Source organism: Cuculus canorus, chromosome 3 (assembly GCF_017976375.1).
Source record: "Cuculus canorus isolate bCucCan1 chromosome 3, bCucCan1.pri, whole genome shotgun sequence".
NCBI classification, from domain to species: Eukaryota; Metazoa; Chordata; class Aves; order Cuculiformes; family Cuculidae; genus Cuculus; species Cuculus canorus.
The window spans coordinates 108,408,591-108,423,888 of NC_071403.1; the positions used below are offsets into that span (position 1 = coordinate 108,408,591).

General features: G+C 36.5%; 1 protein-coding gene across 5 annotated transcripts in view; it reads left to right on the forward strand.

The window, feature by feature from the left end:
• BIRC6 (baculoviral IAP repeat containing 6) overlaps positions 1 to 15,298 on the forward strand; it is a 180,825-nt gene that overhangs the window by 126,657 nt on the left and 38,870 nt on the right. The gene's annotated exons all lie outside the window — the stretch shown is intronic.

Sequence of the window (15,298 nt, forward strand, 5' to 3'; positions counted from 1 at the left end):
CATTTGCCAACTTAGAATTAGACTAATAGGACATTCACTTGAGCCTGAGAAAACAAAACTATAGTGTTCATTGAAATATTCATTTGTCGGAGTTTAAACTTTGTTGGTTTAATCTCTTTGTAAAAATTGAAGTTTAATTCTTTTAACTGTTGGAATCAACAGTTAACTGCTATTTTGATCTAGAAATATTAGTTGTTCTGTAGAAGGTATATGGAGAGTGAGTGTACTTTATTCAAGACCATGAATCTTATTTTGATGAAAAACGTTAATTTTGTGCGGAAATTGAGCAAGTGTATGCATGAAGTTGGTAAATGTTGCATGTACTAGGGTAATTTTCTTTCACTTTGTTCAGGGTTTTTTCTGCTTTATTTAGGAAATATAAAAATAATATAAAAATAATCCCTCAACAAAATTGCAAAATATTTCAAGTATATGGGAACAATGAAGTTGTTTTTTTGAAAGGAAAGACAAACTAGTTACATGTTGTCCTGATTTTAAAACAAAGATGTCTTGATAGATTCATCCGGTATGTTGTACCTTGCTGTGAAAACCGTTTCAGTTGTACAAGGTGGTGTCAAGCAGTGTGAGTTAAGGAAATGCCTGTGTAGAAGTAATGGCAAAACCAGCAGACTGGGTTTGTGATTTATATTCAGTCTCGCTAGATGACAGGCTTCAGTATATTGATAAGCGTTTTTTCTTCAGGTAAATGCCAGCCTGAAGTTTTTAAACACTGCCTTAGCCTTAGATTGAATTTCTTTGCAAAGATGGATTTAATCCCTAAAGTAGCAGAAGTTGTTCTTCTGAATATGAATAATTTGCTTTTGGTCCCTCATTTTGATTGTCCTTTTTTTGGAGAAACTGTTAAATGTTTTGTCACGTTACTGCAGTTCTTTTGAATGCAGGTTGTAGGGTGTGGTGATATGAATTTCTTGAAACAATGTCATAGCTTCTTGAATTACACAGTGTATTTTATCTTAGGGGTAAAAGAGAAATTGTCTATGTCTTAAATATTTACAAAGCTACGTAGGACTAGAACAAGAATAAGGTTCTTTTTAATCCGTGGTAACTAGGGCGTTACATAATCTTGTATGATGGAATGGAAGTGGTTCAAAAAGTCTGCTGGGGCCTTATAGTAAAAAATAAAAATAATGAAGATGTTTCATTTCCAAGTCCACAGTCTGACGCCTCTCCCTAATTTTGCAATGAATTTTTTGCTTCTATTTTGTACATATTACACTGATGAAAATGAACTCTGTAGCTTGTAGAGCAGGCTCATTATTGCAAATGAAAACCTAATGTAAAACAATAAAGCAATCTTTCTAACAGATACTCATAAATTCTTCTTTGTTGAGCTAGAAAGGAAAAGTCACTGAAAGACCTGGCAAAAATGCTGTGTTATCTAAAGGATGAAGCTGTTGGCTTTAAGTTATAGATGAATCAGAGCTGTTGAAATTGCATTTTGCTGTTTTTAATAGAAAACCGCATTTGTCTATATAAGTCACCTTTAACCAGGGAAGAGCAGTCAGATACTGATAGATGAGATGAGATGAGATATGTGGCTGGTGGAGAGAAGTTGAGACTGGTTTGACTTTCAGGGACCATTTGTTTTCCCAAAGTACAAAGAAAAGGCAAGGTTTCAGTTACGAATGTTCATTTTGAGTATGTTTTCCACTGCTGGGCTACAGTTATTTGTGATTGGCAGGGGATGTTTGTATCTTGTGCTTGTGAAATAATAAAAATTAGTAAAGAGTGAACAAAGCAGATGCTTCTTGCTTTTTCATAAGTGGATCTGTAGCTCTTAAAGTGGCAGCGTTATGCTTAGTACGTTGAACCAAGCAATAGTTTTGAATGCTTCCCACTGTGTTTGTTCAATATTATATGCATAATCTATAATTAACAGTCTTCTGGATTAAAAAAAAAATAACTGATATACTAGGCTTTTATCAGTCGAGCTTCTTTGAAAATGTAATAGGGTATCTGTTTAAGAGGGAAATGTGCAAACGGCACGACTTCTGTCAAGAATGTCTTCTCTTCATGAGTATTTGAGTCAGATGCATTTAGTTGGAAAGGAGTCCCCAAAAATAGTTTGTCCTAGTGATAGCCAGGCTTAATTCCAATGCGGTAATTACTGTTTAGTTCAAAACCAGACAGATAATTCCCACATTAATGAGAGTCTGAGTTGGAGGTGATGCTGGGATTCTCCACGTTACTGACAGTGTCAGGAAACATAAGTAACAGAGAGCCCGACTGTCACAAGAGAGACAGGTTGAGAAGCTCTGGAGCTATCTTAAGCTCTGGTACAATGCTCCTAAGACTGAAAAATTTCCATCTCCAGTAGGGCTGCATGCCTACTTAGGGGGAGTAATGAAGGGCACAAGCGTTATTAGTAACACGAATATACATATTCTTCTAGTTTTCAGACCAGTGTAATGTGCTAGACTGAGAACACTGCATACAGAACGCTGATAGAGTGTTCCCAGTTCTGGCACCCCAGCAGGTACAAACTGTGCCTGGTACAGTGCTGAAAGAAAACATCGATTTTCAGCAGCTCTAACTTTCTTAGAGTTGAATGAATGCTGATGGTACCCGTTAAAGGTTACCAATCTCCTTGAGGTATTCCTCAACTAGATTTTAGATTTTGTTCTGTATGGTTGCAGTAATGATGATCTTCACATGTAACATGTCTGCTATGTGCATAAAGTTATGTGAGGAAAGTTTCCTCTGAAGGAATATAATAAACAATGAAGCTGCTGGGTGTACCGTTTCCCTTTATTGTATGGTAGACTGATACCAGTATGGTGATACAAGTATTTTGGTATTGATGAGAACTTTAGATTTGATTTAAACATGTTCAGTTAGCTACAATATGATACATCCTGCTTGCAAAGTTGTTTTGGCAACATTCTTGATTAGTTCCAGTATCAGAATATAAAATTGGCCTTTATCGCATTTAAAACCGTATCTAGGTATTTTGCTGGTTAAATATGTTTTGCTGTCCCTGCTCAGTTTGCCTGAAACATACATGGACTAGATTGTTGTCTAGCTTGTTCCAGGTAAAAGGAATATTGATCACATAAGGAGTACTCACATATAATTTAATCTTTTAGAAACCTCACCTTGAAGCAGACCTTCACAAACTAGATTGCTCTGACACATTCTGCAGCTTCATCTACATCAGAGCAAGGTGATTGTGAAGTCCTTGAAAATTGTGAACTGACCGCTTTCATTAATTTCCATAATTGCTTTTTTCTTGTAGAGTAGGAAGGTTTATCTGTCTATGAAGGACTTTCTTTATTATGCAAGATAGATGATAGCTCTAGTCACAAGTAGCAATAACTGCTGTAATCCTCACCCTCCTTCTTGATCATTTTTTCCTGTGTTTTTGTATCTTGGTATGGCGTTGCTGTGGGTTTTATTTTCTTTCATGTTATTAATGAAAGAAGTTTATCTTTGTGACATGACATGGGTTCTTTTTTTACATTTTCATTTATTCCTAAGTACTTAATTCATGTTTTCATTGTTAAAATAGATGTCGTTCTTGATTTCTGTATCATGGAACATCTACCATGTAGGTATTGCTGGGCATTTAGGTACATGGCCATCTTGAAGGTTTACATTTTGCTGGTGAAACTAAAGTCTGCTTGACTGATGGACCTATGTTTATGAAGACTTACACAGGCTAGTATTTACAAGTATGAAAGAAGAAAGCAGTAGTAATAGTAGTCCTTGTAGCTAACAGGGTTTATAGGGAGAAGGCAGTGGAAGGGGATCATGATGCAGAAGGAAGATCAAGTGACTTTTAGGACAGGGACTGTATATATCGTTATGGGCTTGGACAGCGAGAAGCCTAGTGAAGTTGGGATTTGTCAGTGATACCATGGTATTAGAATCTTCTTGCTTGAATATGTAGTTGTGCTATTTTGTTTCTAAACTAGTATCTAGAAAACCATGGGATGACTTAATCGATTTTGTTTAAAGCTGAAGAGTGAGAGAGGTTTGGCACCACCTCTTCCTTGGAGTACGGGCCTCAGCGCAAGTTTTAGAATTCTGCTGAATTCTCTTTGCTTGCATTTCCAGGCTTACAGGGAGCCAGTGATGATGTGATTTCAGCTGGGGTTTTCCTGCATCTCCCCTCTTATCTCTTTTAGCCGCCCTTCCCTCTTTGGTGGACAAAGACTCCATGTGATATATGGCATAGCTTGTGGTGTTAGATTAGTTCAGTCTTCCTTGGATTTGACTGCTGAGAAGACTTGATGCATTTCTATGTGAGGGCTTTACTAAAAGGCCTCCTGGCCAGCATGGTCCACTTTGCAAGAATCCAGTATTTGCTTTTAATGTGTTTTCCATAGTTTACCAAGTACTGTCACACTGTGGACTCGTGAATCCACGTACAGTTCAGCTGCTTCATCCTGCTGCCAAATACCTCATTATGAACCTTATTTAGTAAGTACTATGGACAAACCTGTTGAAGGTGAACATAAAGAATTTCTTTTTCTGCCTTTTCGATATACCTTTGTTAATTGAGTCCATTAAAGTCATACTTTTCAGACCTCACCTCCTTGCCTCAGAGCTCAGGCTACAGTAGATTTCCTGCTGAAGCTAATACTGCTGAAGCTAAGTATTTCTTTTCTGTTAACCACACTTATTCTCAAGGCCTTATATGGTGTTACTTTGCTTTTTGCAAAGTCGTCCAGTTCCACTGAACTGAGTAGGCCAAATACTTTAGGAAGCTTGTTTTCCCTTATGGATATCTGAAGTCAGTACAATGAGTTCACTCAGCTAAGAGTATTAGATCTTCATCCAGCCATTGCTGAAGGTGTGAAGGTACCACTGCAGCATAAATGTTGAATCACCATGAAAATCTGCTTTTTCCCTGCAATACTGACGTTTCTCTACGTCTAAGAAGAAGTAGTTGCTATTGAGATATATTTTGTTGTTGAGATTTTTATGCGTATATTGGATTAAAGGGATAAACACCAGAGCTGTATACTGGAGCTTGATTAACTGAAGTTAGACTTGGGTCCGCACGAGTACAGAGGTACAAGTATAACCTGTTAAGAGGGGATATCAGACTTCTGTTTTAATACAAAATATAACTCATATACCGGGGCAGTGTCTTATGATAATATCACTCTATGACTCACTTCAAAGGGTTAAAGCTTTTTGCTCCAAGTTATATTAGAAATACAATGGCAGTTTGGATAGCCATTATATAATTATTGAAGCTAAAAATTTCACTAGTTTCTGTAATTGTTAATGAACTCATTAATTGCTAAAAGAATGTTGCTGTGCCTTTGCCACATTTGTTCATAACTTTGAAATTGCTTATCTATTCTACTGTTAGTGTTTACAAAAAAACATGCAATATCTTATTCCAGTGCTGGTGTACCAGTCGATTAACAATTTCATGAGAGCTGTGCACTGAAAAGACATGAAAAAAATGTGGTTATTTCACAGAATTGACAAGTTTTAAATAACTTTAGGATCAAAATAAACAGCAGTAATTTCTACCTGAATTTCTATTGCTGTTCAGTTTTCAGGCTCTTGTAACCTCTCATTTTAAGTCCCATCTCAAATATCCTTCTATTATGACATTAATGCAGTAATATCCATAAGTATGTAGATATAAAGTGCAGTAATATCCGTAAGTATGGAGCTATAAAAAGCACATTGAAAAATGTAATAACTTATTGACTGTATTCTAGAGTTTTAAATAAACATGAATGGCCTGCATAATTCCTTTAGAATGTTGCTCTGTTGTACAGAATGATGAGTTGCTTCATGTACTGAAAATGAGTATACTAGAGATTTGCTGTATAGTATGGACCGTGAATACATTTTCCTGTCTGTACATGCTTCCTTCCAGTGCAACCTCAGATCTGTTTATAGTTTTTTTCTGGATGAGCCAGTATTAACTCAGGGTGGTGAAACCAGATCATACCATCTTCCATGTCATCCATCCATAAATCAGTGTATTACAGTGTAGTTTCTGCAACTGGCTGAAATGTCATTGCCAAATTCATTCTGTTCTAGATCCCTGACCTTATTTTATGCATGTGCTTGTTTAGAAGTGATTTCCAAAGATTAAGGTTGCTTTAGCAGTTATGAAGTTTTATACAGTAATAGGCTATCACCTATATGGAGGATGTTTTTGCATTTCTTTGCTTGACATTTTATGGAAGAACCAAATGTGGATTTACAGCCTAGGAGAAGGAACTGAGCTGTTCTTTAGAAATGCACCTCCTCTATTGTTCTTCTGTGGCACATGTAATACCAAGAATGGCATTTATTTAAAATAGGCATCTCTTTTTTAGTGTGGCTTTTCTGTTGTGTTCCTAATCCTAAGTTCTCAAAAGTAGCTTTTCTATTAGAAGATATATGTGACATATTCACATATAAAAAAATCTTCTGTGTTCTCAGACTGTCTGTGCTTTGGATCTAATTCAAAAGTATACATAGGTTTAATTTAAAATAAGGATATATTTTCATTAATTTCATTAGTGTAATTGCATGTTCCAGGAAACAGGCCTGAGTTGCATTTCTGGGCTTCAATCATAAATGGTACATAAAGGAAAAATGTCTCCAGGACCTGGTCCAGAAAGTGAGAATACGCTCTTCTGGGTAAAAATACTAAACCTGTTTTCCATTCAACACCATGAATCCATGTGTGATATGTTTTATTTAATTAGAAAATAAGCATCAAGATGAAAACAGGTAAATTGTATTTGACTGATGTTAAATACATTCTAAAAATGGTGATATAGAAAATGTAACTTCAGGTTTTCTTCATTTGTATTAGTGTGTCATTGTAACTAAAAATTTCTTAAAAGAAGTACTGAAACTATTTTTTCACACCACTTCAAAAGATTTTTAATTAGAAAAGCACATTGTCAGTATAGCGTAATGACTTCAAATACAGATTCAGTAAAGGCAAGAAAATCTAATCTTTTCCAGCTTTCCACAAGACTAACAAAAATGCTGCAGAATATAGTCAATAGTTAAAATTTTATTTATAGTATTACAATTTTTGGTATAGTAGTGTTGCCATTTCACACTTATTATACATTAGTGTAAGTTATAAGCCTAGATTATGGTGATCTAAAAATAAAACCCCTTTGTCTGTTTTCTGGTCTCAGCTATGAAAAGACATATTGCACAAAACCATAGAAAGCATCGTGGGGCTTGCTTATATGTATTTATATATTTAATTAATCTCTTTCTATGTTCTGATTGTTTTCAGTGTTTGCTTACATTCCTTGTCTTGCCTGTTTACTGGCAATAAACCAGTGCCATCTCTGTTACTGCTATTTGGATTTCATCTGTTATCAATGAGAAGATGCATATCATATGCTTTCATTTACGTAATTTAGTGTCCTAGCTGGGCTCGCAGATACATTTAGCAGTCATCGATGTAGCGCCCTTAGCCAGACACCTTGCTCTGGAATGTTTTGGATAATCTTTTCAGACACTGGGGTTTTTTTTACTTTCAATTTAGAAATCATTCTTACCATCGCTGGTCTTTGCACTGTGTGCTGTGCAATTGATGTTCAAAAACGTCATCAAAGTGTAGTGTAGATGTACACAAAAACAATAACAAATAAATTGAGCACAGTTCCAATAATCCCAAGCAGTGCTAAAATAGATTCTTCTTTTTCCTCTTTCTCCTCTTGCCTTTTTACATCTTCCAGCGTTGTGATGGCAGAGGTCCCCATTTTTCCTGCAAATACCTTCACCAGTATTCTGGCAGCTAGCTAGAAGAAAGAAAGCAAATGGTTAATCTGGTCTGACAAACATGGAAGCTATGCTCTTTTTAAAAACAATTCTGTACTACTTTACACAAGATTTCTTAATGCTATTTTTATTGAGTTGCACTCATCTTTTATTTTCTCTTTGTATGAACATGTCCATGTTTAAGGTAATTGTTTTGTAGAACAAGCCAATTAATGTGCTTTATTATAAAAAAAATTTCAATTTGTCTTTAGCCAGTTAATCTGTTTCTTTGTGAAAAATCGAACTGATGAAAGCAGGTACGTGGGCATTGTCAGATAGTCTGAAATGCCTGGGGTGCTGATGTGAATTTTTAGCTGTTGTTAAATATTTAACTGCACAGTACAGAACCAGTTGAAAATATTCACGTCTACTGTTTTCCACCATGGAAAATATGTCTCCATACTACAGTATCACAGTCTTTTTTGGCTAGTGAGCCTTAGGTAGGCAATTGCAGGTGAGATCTTATCCTTTTACTTGTTTAATAGATCAGCTTTTGGACATCCATGCAACACTAAACATTTAACAGAAAATATCTGTCTTGTCAAATAGAAAGGTTGTTATTATCTATGTTTACCATTGCAGTATGCCAAAGGACAATGGTATTTTCATAATAACAAAATTCTGTGCAATATAGGGATTTGGGAGAGATATTTACAGATGCGTATATGATTTATTACCTTTTTTGTTGCAAAAGTGAGGTTGACAGGTCCTCTCTATTACTTAGCTGCTCTTGTACTCTTAATTTACAGTCAGATATCCTCTAGAAGCATATTCCCTGTAAAATTACGTTCATTGGTGGCTGAGATGTTGTTATTATATATAATCTGCTATGCTGTTCATATTCAGAAATTTCTAACCTTAAACCAAAATTTGATTGGGATTTCTGCTGGTTCACATAACCCAAATTTACTGAAGATGTGCAATCACGTTTCATAGTGCAGTAGCATTTTTCTCTCCTGGCAAACATCTTTAATCATTGGAGATAAACGTATTTCTGCTGTGAGTCTAATTAAAGCCATCAGCTCAGAACATATTTCACGGAAAGGTGAAAAAAAAAAGGATATTTCTTACCCTACATTGCATCAGGAATAAAATATCATCAGACATGCTTCTTACTCGTCAATTCAGTGGCAAACCAGGCTTTTATCTTCATGAAGGGGCTGCTCTCCTCACTCAGACAGACCAGATAGGAGCATGAACAGTTCCTTGATGAAGTTTATCGGTGGGGATAATAACGTTAGAGAATCTTCCAAATGACTGGCCTTCTCTCCCAGTAATCCACTAAAGCAAGTGTAGTCGAGAAACAGCAAACCCCTTTCTGGTAACGATCCTCGCTGTTGGCTAATTCTCATTAAAATTGAGGGGTTTTTTCCTTAGATGATGCAGAGCAACGAAATGCATGCTGTTTGGTTTCGTCTTTAAAGAAAAAAATACAAACAGCTCCTGGTTCTATCCAGTTATACTTAGTTATTTATTAAGTCTTCGGAGAAACCCAGCCTTTCATATACTCTTTGTGGCAGCCGTCTGAGGAGGCTTTCTCACGTTGACATGCTGTAATTCCAAATGCAGCGAACTACGTGCAGTCACACTATGTAATTTTAGTCCAGCCTGAAAAAGGATGAAAAGAAGTCTGCTTCACTGGCAATAGTGTGAACGCTGTCACACACCTGCATTCAGAGCCGCTGGAAAGAATTCCAAGGTATTCTTCGGAGCATTGCATAACTTAGCCAGGCAAATCTACAGAGAGGAATGACAGTGGCTTTAGTTGCACAGACTGTGGTGAGCTGTGACATTGATTAAACATGCACTTGGCACTTGCTGAATAAAGAAGGAGCTATGAGCCACCCTTGCAGACAGTGAGTTGCATAACAATGTGCGATGGCTCTGCTGTTTCATTGTGAGGCCCTGGCACATTTTAATCCTGTACCACCGGAGAAACTGTGTGCGGTGTAAAGAGGAGCAGAGTTAACTGTACTTCGGGGTTTTCGGAGGAAGTGCTGCATGACAAATGGTGACATTAAGGCATTCAAGCTGAAACACTGTTTCTGCCTTTTGTCTTTTTATGCTTTGTTTGACAGGCAATTGTTTCTATGGCAAATATTACTTCTAATGCTTTTCCTCTTTTTATTCCTCACCCAAAAAATGCAGGTTAGTGTGCAATTAATGAAAACACAGACTTAAAGGAAAATATTCTTGTTTGGATTTCATAGGAAGCATTAAGTCATTTTTTTTCCTAGGTAAATCGGAGAGGGTTTTTTTGCCTGTCCTTTTGGAAAGGGGAGGGGGGCTCTGCCAAGCTTTCTGTTCTTCCCAGTCTCTTCAGATAAAAAGCCACAGTTCTAATAACATCTGCAAGGAGCCGTGTTTCAAATAATTTTATCCAGTCACATTTTCTATGAAGGCTACCAATGCAGTGTGGTTTTTTGGGTATAGCATAGCTTCTTGATATGAAGGCAACGATATTTTACATACACTGGGAAACTTATTTTTAAGAAAATACTTGCAATATCAAGCAATTCAGAATTCAAAAGTACAGAAAGCTTATTTGTATGAAAAATCAAGAGATAATTCATCACATTGAATTCAAACAGTAGGAATGTAACTGGAAACCCTGATTACTTTCCAGAACAGCTTATTTTAGAAATCACAGGGCATTGTTTGAAATTCAGTTTTAATATTTTTCAGTGAGCAAGCAAAGACTGTAAAATCATTGCTTTAAATACTTCCATTTTCAAATGAATTTGCTTATATTTTACTTTTTTTCCCTCATTTTTCTAAAGTGTCTAAGTACATTTGTTAGTTTCTTTTGGAATGGACAATACTGCATATTTTATGTGTGCATTATTTTAAGGGTAAATATCATGTTTGAACTGCTGTGATTTGGGTGGTACTTATGCACGATTTGCCTTTATGCTAAAAGTAATGTTGCCTCAGTGAAATTGTTTGCCTCTAGGATAATTAAGTGGTTAGGTTAATTCTCTTTAGCATGGCTCTCTTAAAATGTATTCCAATATGTGTATATGGGCTTTTCTTTTGAGCTCTTCCCTTATTCTGAAAAGGCTGCCGTAACTTCAGTTGTTCCTGGAACTGTCTTTTCTATGTACCTTGAAGTATTTCTGTATTCATTTAGACCCATTCGGAGATAAAAAGATGGGGAGATTTTCTTTTCCCTGTGCATTCTGATCATTCTCATTACTGAGAGCACCTAGCAGTGACAAGATTTTTAAGATGTTGTACTCTATTAACCCTCACATGTTAAAAATCAAACCCTTTCCTTTCTGAAAGGGGGGAAGCTGTGCAATGTGCCTCTTTTATTTAAAGATTAATGGTGTATGTTAACCTGTCGCCTTGTGAACACAATCAAGTGAAAAGATTCGAAATTAGCAGAAGAATAATTTCCTTGCGATATTTTCAAGTATAAATAATGATAATAAAGTAAATTCAGCAGCTCCAATGCAAATAACTAGCTAATTAATGCACGAAGAGCAGCTAGAGTGTCACAAAATATTTCTTGACCTGGTTATTGCCATGATTGAGGTCTTATAGTGGTCTGCGTTTTTCACAGTTGTGATGCAACTGGGACTTCAGTGGCTAAGGTGAGCCCAGGGAACAAAACCTGTTGCGACCCCCTCTGCATGCAGTCAAGGGGGAGCGACATCTGCACACCATAATTCAGATCCAACGTTTGCTGGCGGATCTTGGTTTGATGCCATTTCTCCCCTCTCGTCCTTCCACTGTATTGATATGCATGGCTGTGTAGGCACGCTGTGAGCTGGTTTGGAAAACAGACCCAGACAAAAAGAAATCTTTTAACACAGCACAATAAGAGGGATGGGGCAGTAGCTGCTTAAGCTTTCAGTGCTGGCAAAGAGTTGCTGTTTGGCAGGAAAAAAAGAAAAGGTTGTTAGGCTTAACATTTCTCAATTGGAAATGGAAGCATTCATCTATGTTGGGTGGAAGCTGAAATTTACCATGCTACCATGAATCTCTACTGTGAAGAGAAAATTTCATGCAAGGTTATGAGTGAAGTGTGATACAGGTTGATTTGAAAAGGCCTTGATTTATCCCTAATGTTTGATGATATTTGCAAAGATGGGCAGGTATTTTACATTTTGTGTAAAATAACATTAGAATCCAGCAGTGTATCTTATGCAAGTGAGTAATAAAACCACCTGATTTTGGCTTGAGCATTACATGGTTACAAATAAACTGTGTTTGGACACTGGTATCCAGAAATGTTCTAAATTTAGTTCTGTTACTTCCATCTGGGCAGAGCATTCAAGCATTTAGTAAGACTTTGGCAACTCTTTGGTAACTGATTTATGTAGCATCCCAGGAGCAGAACAAATTCTGTTGATTAGAGGTCATTCTGTTCATTACTGCTGATGTTTGAACATTTGTATTGCATGGGAATAGACCTGAGGCAATACAAATGTGTGTCATATTTTAAAGATATTCGTACTTCAAGATGAAGTTGCCAGGCTGTCTTGTAGAGTCTCAGTGGTATAAATTCAATGATTTACAGTCTTGATCTTTAGATGATCATTATCCTGCTATATGCTACTGCTACGAGTCGCGCAGTACACCCATAACATCTCATTTATAAAAGGAACAAGTACAAAAGTACCAAAGTGTATTTTCTTTTTCCTCGTATATTTTTATGCATTTATAGAATTTTGATTTTTGTGTACTCAGAGGTTGTTCTTTATGCTGTATCTTTTCATTAAAATAGCACATTTTGAGCCAAATGTTGTTTGCCCTGATAGAGGGTAAATGCTCTGAAGAAGATTGTAAGTTAAAGCCAAATATAAGGCAAGATTTGAAAGAGAAATGGAAAGAAAAAATGTAAAGAGCTGTCTAGATAGAAGATCTCATTAGGTTAAAATACTGTGATGAAATACAAAAGATCATTCATACATCAGTCTATGAATACTGTTTTGCCTTGTGGGTTTTGTGCATTTTCCCAAACTTCTCTTTGTGAGATCTGACAGTTTTTCAGTTAAATCGCAGAACAATAGAGCAAAGCTGTGTCTGTTGGGAGATACAATAGTACGCACAAATGAAGATGAACTGGTTCGCTTTGCTTAAGCGAGAAGAGGATAACCACACTCTGTCTTCCTTAGTTTTTTCTTTTTTTTTTTTTTTCCCTGCTTCCTGAGAAGTAAACACAGCTACTGTTTCATTTGTGGGAGGTGTTAGCCTGTTTTTTATGATACAGATTGATGTGTGATACCCTTGAGTCAGCAGTGATGGGCATGGCTTGTTTGAGCCAGGTTTCGAAGTATTTTTTACTCCTCTGTTGAGAAAAGAGGAAGAACTCGGATCCTTCATCTGTAGCAACAAGTTACTTTTATATTTCTTATTATTCTCATTCACAACTTTTTCGTATGTTTGATCTCAACATTGACTTGATTTTGACATCTACTTTTGGAGTAGTACTTTAATAAGAATTTTTTTTAAAGTCAGAACTGATTATCTGTTTGAATGGTTAATAATATCAGATTTATGAAAGAAAAAACTGCTTTAGATCAGTTTTTTAGGTTTAGATATTTGTCGTACTTTATAGGGAGCAGTTATGGAGTATGTATTGAAACGTGGCATTGAGATCATCTTTGATTAAAAAACCAGTTGTTTCAAGGAATGAAGCAGCTTAGATTTGATTTGTAATTGGTACTGGATTGCAGGGCAGATAAAGCACTTAGTCCTTTAAAAGCTGAGGTTTTCTTGCTTCAAGGAGCTAATGGAAGTATTTTTTTCAACCAATCATTGTATATCAGAGATCACTGAGAGACTAACTTCTGCTTCAATCTTGATCTGTTTCTGTACTGCACGTTGTTTTATATGGCTTTTAAACATGATTCCATTAACTGGAGAGTTCTTCATTGATTCACACAGCTGGTGGTGGATTTTGCAGCTGCGTGTAGAGAGCATGCTTCAGGCTATCTTGCAACCTCTGGCCCCGCTCACTTGGTCACAGTGAATGAAAGTACATGTTAGATTTTCTAGAATAAAGGGAGTCTTGTTGGAAAATAGTCAAATTATCAGGTAAGAAATGGGAAGGGTAAAGGTTAGGTTTCAGTGGGGCTTCTCATATCTTTCCTTGTTCTTCCGTCTCCCGCTTCTCACCCACATGTTCTTTGTCCTGCTATGTAAATAAGTCAGAGTAGTTTTCAGACAAACAGTAGTCTGGAATCAAGAGTGGGGTGGAGGGTTTTGTCTGTTTGTTTGGTTTTATGAGCCTTAAATCACAAACTTTTTTCCAAATGATGACTAAGCCACTGAAGGTGCTTTTTTTTTTTTTGTTTTAAACAAGATAATACTGAAAAAATAAGTAAGTAAGGTTTCTTTCATCTGGAGACCACTACGAAGTCCTGGACCTCTGTGGTTACAGGATATTATGACTGTATTGAAAGCATGAGCAACAGACCACTTATGTATCTGTATCTGTCTGCCAAGGACTTGTAGTTTTTTTCCTGTTCCCCTTTGGATCTACCTGGACATCGCTCTTCTGGTACTAACTTGAGATATAGTTTTTTGACAGACCTTGAGGCTTTGCACTGTGTAATATGTTTTGTGTAAAAACTGTGCGTTTTGCCTTCCCGTCTCTTGCAGACGAGTTATCTTTTTTAATAAGCGTTCAGAAGAAATGCATTTAGATGCTGATCCTTGCTACAAGGATATGTAGAAGCTAATAAATCATGCATGAAATCCAGCTGATGTTAATTTCATTCCTGAAGTTAGTTTCTTTATGTTTATTTTGGATTACTCCCTTGAAAAATAAAAGGTACAGGCTGTTGTCTTCAAAAATGTTTGGTTTTGGCCGTAAGTGTTCCATGATGTTGTCTGTGCCGATAGACCATTGCCATCTTGTGACAGCTGTGTAATTTACAGAAAATGGTACAGGTCACTGACATGACTGTTTAAGGCAAGCTTCTGTCTTGTTTAAAGCAGAGGGAGCTTATCCTTTAGCTTTCCTAGTCCATTTATCTCATTGCGAGCATCCATGAGCATTTCATCAAGGAGTTCCTTTTTTCCCTTCATTAACTGGAAGCCTCACTGGTAGCTATATCCCTCCTTGTAGGATGAGATAGAGAGTCTGTAAGTATTGGACTGGTTTTCCCTCTGAGGCTGATAGGTAAAGACATTCAGCAGGCCCTTTAAAATTTTGGAAACCACATTACATCTTTCAAAATTTCCAGAGTATATATTACTGCGCCTCTCATTTTTTTTTTTTCTTTAGTCAGAGAGTATGTAATCTCAAGTGATTTTGTTTAGACTATGTAATCATGACTGGGAATGTGAGTGCTGTGTGTCTGAAATAGATTAAGAATTAGTTGTCAAAATGACATTACCAACCAACTCATTCCTTTTTAAGATAAGAATATGACATCAGAGGAGAATGTGACACTGTACTGGATGTCCTGTCATTCCATATTGTGGAACACAGAAATGTATGATTTCTTTCCTTTTTTCTTTTAACTCTTAATGCCTTATCGGTTCTTGTTGCTAAACCTACATTAACGTTTGC